The sequence below is a fragment of the Medicago sativa genome, chromosome 5, assembly GCF_051527215.1.
Source record: "Medicago sativa cultivar Bolivia chromosome 5, Bolivia_mono, whole genome shotgun sequence".
NCBI classification, from domain to species: domain Eukaryota; kingdom Viridiplantae; phylum Streptophyta; class Magnoliopsida; order Fabales; family Fabaceae; genus Medicago; species Medicago sativa.
Window position 1 is genome coordinate 78,931,799 of NC_140753.1, and position 8,501 is coordinate 78,940,299.

Here is an 8,501-nt window from a genome sequence, read left to right on the forward strand (position 1 = left end):
ATAATATTCAATCCATCTTTCTCGGCTCTCATTGATTTAAAGAAACAAAAGGAAACTTTATATATCTTGAAATACAAGACTCTAAATGAGCTTATTCTACAAAAGGAAAATACAATTGTAAAGTTAATACCTATAAAAAAAATGGAAATGATATATGTTTAAATGAGTTTATACTTGAAATAATTCAAACGTGAATTAAAGGATCCAGAAACATACATAGCACTATATTTTGTACTGTCACGAGCTTAAATGACAACGATGAAAAAAAAAACATAAGTAAACGTCATTGTATGAAAAGCAATCATCTAAAATAATTTTTAAATAAAAAAAACATAAGTAAACGTCATTGTATGAAAAGCAATCATCTAATATAATTTTTAAATAAAATTTTAAAAAAATAAAAATCAAATTTATATTTTAGATGTTAAACATAATAGTTTTAAATTATTTTAAATAAGGAGTTGATGACCCTCATTAAAAAATAGTGAAAATGGTAAGAAGAGAGTTATCAACTTACTGTAAAATGTGATGAGAATCATACCATTAAGCAAATTTGATTTTGTTTAAATTGATAAAAATGTTTGATTTAAATGCATTAATTTTGAGATATTTGGCTTCCATAAGAAGTTTGATTGGGTATTAACTAAATTTTATTATAACATAATTTCAAATATATATCAAAAAGTTTGAAAATATATCTATATTTTTTAATGTTATGGCTATAAATATAATTTTTTTAAAATTGCGTCATTGTTACTAAGTCCAAACATATAATATCATACCCCAGTAACACTTGGATGAGATGGTAATAGATCTTTTTTCGGCTTAAATATTATTAGGAATGAATATAGTTTGCATGCTCCAATTTCCACTATGTCTTTAAATTAATATGATAAAAGCTCACATTGATAGCTATAATACATATGCCATGTCTACACAACTTCTTAGACTTCAGTTGAATTGCATTAAATTTGGCATACCTTCCTCAAAAAAATAAATCAAATTTGATATACATAAATATCGATATATTTATGAATCAACACAATCATGATGGTGTGATTATTTGATTTTATACGCAATCCATACATCATCATCACTTAAATTACAAGATTAAAATTTTTGATCTATTTTTTTTTTTTACAAAGGATCAAAATTTAATTTGTTAGTTTACATGTAGAAATCAGTTTAATTTTTATTTTATAGTTGATGACCAAATACTCCAAAAAATTCGGATCTATGAATTATATGTATTATCATCAAGAATTATATAATTATATGTCTTTCTATGAATTTTGGTTATCAACATTACTTAAATTAAAATACTAAAATTTTGTTGCACCAAAAAAAAATTCTCTTTCTAAATTTAATTTATCACTTTATATGTAGAATTTAATCTAAAGTTGATATGTATAATCTTGCCTATGTTAGCCTTGCTATACATAGTCGGTCTCAAGCCTGAATAAAAAGGATATGGTTGTCCTTAAAAAAAAGGATATGGTTGTGTTAGGCCTCGACAGTCAACGTAAAATTTTATCAAATCTCTATGACATGCAAAGACCAAATGTGTAATAGTGTCAATGCTAGGTTGTTCATAGAAGCAACACATTGTAGATAAAGTACAACATCAAATAAGCAAGGATCTCTACCTCATCATCTAGATACAATGCAAAATAAGCAAGGGTTCCCGTATCTCCGTGAACGAGCATGGGTAAAGAAGTTAGTACACGAGATTAGTATATGTTTTGGAACATGGAGTGTAGGCACTATAACATGAAAATCTATGGAAATAGTTGTCATTCCAACTAGATATCCCGATCTGTTCGTAACAATCACGTGCAATTCAAACTGGCGAGAAATTCAAGATTTTCTTAAAGAACGAAACTTAAAGGCATCTGATAGACCTAATATTGTTTGTCGAGTGTTCAAAATGAAGTGGGATAAATTAATGGACGATTTTAAGAAGGAAGAATTGTTTGGCAAAGTTGACGCAAGTATACACAATAATATTAGTAGTATTTTATTTAAGTATTTTATTTATTTTTTAAGTAGTATTATTATGACACCGTCTTTGTCTGCATAATAAATTGATGCAGGTATACATTGTAATACTATGTGGTATACATTGTTGATGTTTATTTATTTTTTAAATAAATTATTACACCTTATACATCTTAAAATAAATTATGACATCATTTTTGTCTTCGTAATAAACAGGTCATAGTCACGTTATTTTCGAGTGCGAACTATTGTGTTGTTATTGCCAACTGTACTAACGGTTATTGTTTTGTTGGCAGGTATGTACACAGTCGAGTTTCAAAAAAGAGGTATTACGCATGCTCATATCTTGGTGTGGTTAAGTTCAGGGAACAAACTGAAGACAGGTACTGACATTGATAAGATCATATCAGCCGAGCTGCCTGACAACACACTTTATGCAAGACTTTATGATGTTGTTTCTTATTATATGATGCACGGGCCATGTGATGGTGCCCGTCTCTTCTCTCCTTGCATGGACAAGGGAAAATGTACGAAATATTATCTGAAGGATTTTAAAGGAACTATGACGATAGACGACGAGGGTTATCCGAGGTACAAACGTCGCGATTTTGGGATACATGTTGACAAGCAGGGGGTCCAATTGGATAATCCCTATGTCGTCCCATACAATCCACATCTTCTCATTAGATACGGAGGTCATGTAAATGTGGAATATTGTAACAAATCCAACTCATCAAGTACCTTTTCAAATACGTGAACAAAGGCCCTGATAAGGCATTAATGTAGTTGTCTGTTGACGGTGATAATCGTGATCAGTCCAAGCCGGTTGATGAAATAAAGCAGTATTACGATTGTCGTTATGTTTCACCTTGCGAGGCTGTTTGGAGGATATTTGCTTTTGATATACACCATAAATGGCCTCCTGTTCTCAAACTAACGTTTCATTTGTATAATGAAGAATCGGTACTATATGATGGTGATCGTGACATCGAGGACGTGGTGATGTATAACGAGGAAGCGTCGACCATGTTTCTCACGTGGTTTAAAGCAAATCGTTGGTATGTAGGCGGTCACAATCTAATGTATGCTGAATTTCCAACAAGATTTACTTATGAGAAGAAAGACAAACAATGGCATCCACGTAAACTAGGATATCAAATTGGAAGGCTTCATTACACGCCGCCTGGTATAGGGGAGCTGTACTACATGAGGATACTATTTACCATTCAGAAGGGTTGCATGGGATATAGTTGCAAAAAAACAATTAATGGACATACCTATGACACGTTCCAGGAAGCATGCTCTTCTTTGGGATTACTTGATGGCGACAAAGAGTTTATAGATGGTATCACGGAAAATGGTGAGTTAGGTTCGGGCCATCAATCGCGTTGGTTGTTTGTGCATCTCTTAACCACTAGAACAATGATGAGCCCTGATATAGTATGGGATGCGACATGGCAGTTATTGTCCGATGGTATCTTATTTGTACTTATTCCGGGTACATGTATTTATTTGGACCTTGGAGTTGTTAAACATGCTTTTGGATCCACATCTACAAGTGTTCACGGGATGAGTCGGTTTTCAGTGGGTTGGATCAACAAATAATTACACATAACTTTTTTCTAAAAAAAACTTAAAAATATACATAATTAAATGACATTCTATATTATAAATTTTTTAAGACTTAGAATAAATTCTACTGTTTAAAATTGGAACACTTGAATTTAATTGAAACACTTTGAATCTCTATGATATGGACCGAGTATATAATAGTGTTAACACTAGGTCAGTGTCTATAAGCGTGGATACATCGCCACTTCGATGCAGTAAAAAATAAGCAAGGTCTCCAAATCTTTGTGAACGAGTGTGGGTAAATAAGTTAGTTGATGAGAGTAGGACCCGTTTCAGAACATGAAACAAAGGCACCCTTACTTGCAAATATATGGAAATTGTTGACGTTGTGACTAAGAGGAAGATTAATTTTATGTGCTAACAAGAAACTAAGTGGGTGGGTGAAAAGGAGAAAGAATTGGATAGTTTAAGATTTAAGCATTGATACACTGGAAAAGTTAGATCGAGAAATGGCGTAGGCATTATTTTGGATATGGAATGAAAAAAAAGGATATTATGGATGTAAAGAGGATAGAAGATTGCATTGTAGCCCACAAGTTTGTAGTTGAATAAGACATCATTAATTTTATTAGTGTTTACACACTTTAGGTAGGGTTGGAATAATATTCTAAAGTAAAATTTTGAAAGGATTTGAAAAGCTTGATTCAATATATACCACAAGGAGAACAAAAATTATAGGAGGGGATCTAAATGGGCAAATAAGGAATGTTTGATAAGTTTTGAAGGCATGAATGATGGTATAGCCTTCGGGAGATAAATACATAGGGTAAATCCATCCTATTTTTTTTTTGTCTATTAATCTTACTTTAGGAAAAGAAGAAGGAATCTTATTACATACAAGAGTGAGATGTCATGTTCTCGGATAGATTTATTTTTAGTAGGAATTCTAACAGAAAGATTTTTTTGAACTTAATGTTTTACCAGGAGAGAGTTTTACTATCAACCATATAATATTGGTTATGTATGTAAGTATTAAGAGAAGAGCAAAGAGGAGATGCCACAATTGGTATACATGGGTCAAGTGGTGGCATTTAAAGGATGAAAAACTAAGTGTTTTTCTACAAAAGATTTTAAAAGGAAGGTTGTGTGAAGCTACATAGAAGTGAAAATGCTACGTGGAACAAGATGGCACTAGGAGAATTAATAGGTTTTGGACCTAGCTAAGAGTTAAGAATCTTGGTGGAACCAAAGTGTGCAAATTAAAGTGAGAATCAATAGGGAAGTGTGGTATAGGTGTAAAAGTACAAATATTTAGGAAAATTATACGAGAGCTAAGAAAAGGGCCAAGAAGACATTGAACACAAAACGAACACAAGCTTTTGAAGGTTATACGACAAATTTATATATATTATTGCTAAGGGACAAGAAAGAAAGAAAATATATACAGATAAAGTGAAGTGTATTAAAAAGGAAGAGGGTAAATGAAAGTAGTATTTTCAAAACTTATTTAATGAAGGTTATGAGATATATATTACCATACTTGGACATGATAGACATTAGAGAGGACGATAGAAACTATAACTACTATCATCGGATTCAAGAACATGAGGTAAAAGAAGTGTTGAAACACATGAGTAACAAAAATTTCATCCTCAAACCCGAACCCGCCCCAAACCTAAAGTTTTCCCCAAACCCGATCCTACTACAAGAAATTAATATCCACCATTTTTTATTAATCAACTCCATTTGAGGCAGGAAAATACCCAATTTCATATTTGCATCAAACAGACCTCTCCATAAAGTAATTAGTCAATTTCAAACTAGGGTAATGATTACAGTGATTAAATGTTCAAAAATATCTCAAAAGTCGGGATAATATTTAGACACTTGCATGCTACATATCAATATATTTCTACATTCGGTACGAGTTCGAAGTGTGTATCTATATCTCTATTACCCGCCCCATATCCGTATTTTGAAATTGAGAAATTCCAAACTCAGACAAAGGGGAAAAACCGTCAAATCAAAATGAGCTCAGTCGGGTATCCGCAAGTACAAGTTTTATTGCCATGCCTAAGTTCCACAAGTCAATCATAATAGGAACATGGACTACCATAGATCATATCAAAAACCATTTTCAAAAGGTGAATTTGACAATAGTAAATATAAGTTATTTTTAAAAAAATGTCAATGTAATATATTCTTGGTGAAAATATTATTATGTTGGAGGGATTGAAACAATTATCCTTTTTTTTTAATGACAAGTGTTAGTAATTAGTTTTTACATTAATATTTACTCATTCATTTGAGTTTTGACCCCAATACCTCCAACTCCTTATTCCTTAACTTAAACCAATTGAACTACTCTATCCCATAAACAATTTATTAGTTAGGATAAAGATACTAATTTAAAATAAAATATAGTTGTAAAGTAGATATATACGTTATATTTGTAAAAGCAAATATCTTAATACAACTATATAATACTTTTTTTACAAAAAACTACACAATATTACGAGTCATAATTTTTGTTAGAAAAAACTTTATCATTTATACTAAAGTTTAAATTTATACTGATTTATATATTAAATAACTTAAATATTCCCCTATTTTTGTATAAATTAATTTTCAAAAAAACAATAATTTATGATACGTTAAAAAAGTACTTCGCACTTACATCACAAAATTTTATGATACATTAAAAAAGTACTTCGCACTTGCACTCAACGCTGGCAGTCCCTATTGAGATTAACGAGGCATCATCGCTTACGATGGAAAAGGATAGTCCTAGAGCAGACCTGGTGCGTGCTGCAAAGTTGATAATTTGGGATGAGGCTCCAATGATGCACTGATGGTGTTTTGAGGCAGTTGACCGATCAATGCGTGATATCATGTCCAAGAATGATCCCCTAAACAAGTTTAGACCTTTTGGTGGAATGACAGTAGTTTTAGGTGGTGATTTCAGACAGATATTGCATATTGTCCGAAAAGGAACGAGGCGGGATATTGTTGATGCCTAAATCAATTCATCAAAGATATGGTCTTATTGTAATGTGTTGAGGCTTACTGTTAATATGAGATTGGGTGCATCTTCGGTACCTGCAGAGCAAGAAGAAATTGCTAATTGTGGCAAGTGGATACTCTCAATTGGAGACGGCAGCGACGCTTCGGATGAGAATGGTGAAATGAAGGTAGAAATTTCCGAAGATTTGCTCATATCAGACACACCAAATTCGTTGATGTCACTTATAGACTTTGTGTATCCCAATTTGAATGATAACCTTGGTGACCCACTATTTTTCCAAGAAAGGGGAATACTCGCACCAACGCTTGATTCAGTTGAGCATGTTAACGAATATATGATGTCACTGATTCCAGGTGAAGAGAAAGAGTATTTAAGCTCTGATTCTGTTTGTCGATCGGGTGAAAATTCTAATGTCCAAAGCGAGTGGTTCACAACAAAATTTCTTAATGGTATTAAGAGCTCTGGAATTCCAAATCATCGATTAAAACTAAGGTGGGATGTCCAGTTATGCTGATGAGAAACATCGATCAGGCCAATGGACTGTGTAATGGTACGAGGCTGACAGTTACACATCTAGGGAAGAGCACGATAGTTGCTACCGTAATTACAGGAAAAAGGGCAGGTACCAGGGTATTCATTCCCAGGATGAAGCTTATTCCGAGTGATCCAGGACTACCCTTCAAATTCAGGCGCATGCAATTTCCATTGACGCTTTGTTTTGCAATGACAATAAATAGAAGTCAGGGTCGATCTTTATCTCGAGTGGGAGTTTATCTTCCTAAGCCCGTGTTCACGCATGGACAACCTTATGTCGTTGTCTCTCGAGTTACTTCAAGAAAAGGTCTGAAGCTGCTCATCCTGGATGAAGATAATAATGTTTGCAAGGAGACCACAAATGTTGTGTATCGTGAAGTTTTTCAAAAAGTATTATCATTGGTTATGTTTTAGAATTGTTGTTGTTATAATTTAGAAAACTAAAGTTGCGTATTGTTTGGAAGTCGTTTTATTTTTAATTTCTTTGTAAGGCGTACTGGTCATTACAGGACATGCAATTTCTATATATATAAGAAGATCCTCCTGCCATTGACTTTTAATTGATGCCCTTTTCAGGTTTAACAATTCGCAGAACCTTTTTTTTTTTACATCGTTGTTACCCTGAAATACAATATTTACATTAGACCATTGGTTTTGTAAAAATTAAATACAAATAACAATCGGCGTTTTTGTAGCCCAAACTATATTTATACATACCCGTAAAAAAATTAACATTTGCATTTACAGACTACGTGTATGCATGTGACACTGACTATTAAATAAAAAAAAATCTAACGTTTGCTAAGATTATGAATGACTACATCTTAAACTACAAATAATTAGTATAAGTTTAACTCCAAATACTTTAATTGTTATGTGCAATGTTTAGATATTTCAAAATAAATACAAAATAAACAAAATTAAGATGATATTTTTTTCCATATCAAATTTAAATTATAACCACTTATAACTTTAAGATAACATAATATAAAATCTATACATTTGATAAAAAAAAAAAAGTTTTTTATTTCCCCGTGCTTGGCACGGGTCATTATACTAGTGTTAGGAAATAACAGAGCCGAAGAAGAAAAAATAAACACAATCACAATACAAGAATATAACGTTGAAACTCCAAAACCGGAGAAAAAACCACGACCGTTGTCTAAACCGATAACCAGAGAATTATTACTGTGTGAAATTTTTTACAACACATAGACTTCTCTCACTCTCACCCAAATGCCCCAGTACATCCACACTCTCACAAAGCAAATATTTAAACTAAGTCAGATATAAGTTTAAAGTGCTACTAACTGATGCTTCTAACATCAAAGAACCAAGGTTCAATAATATAGCATTGGTCTCCCCCTTGCTT

At 32.4% G+C, this 8,501-nt stretch overlaps 1 pseudogene; it reads left to right on the forward strand.

The window, feature by feature from the left end:
- Positions 1-1,780: 1,780 nt before the first annotated feature.
- Positions 1,781-7,543, forward strand: LOC146925427 (uncharacterized; annotated as a pseudogene).
- Positions 7,544-8,501: the final 958 nt, after the last annotated feature.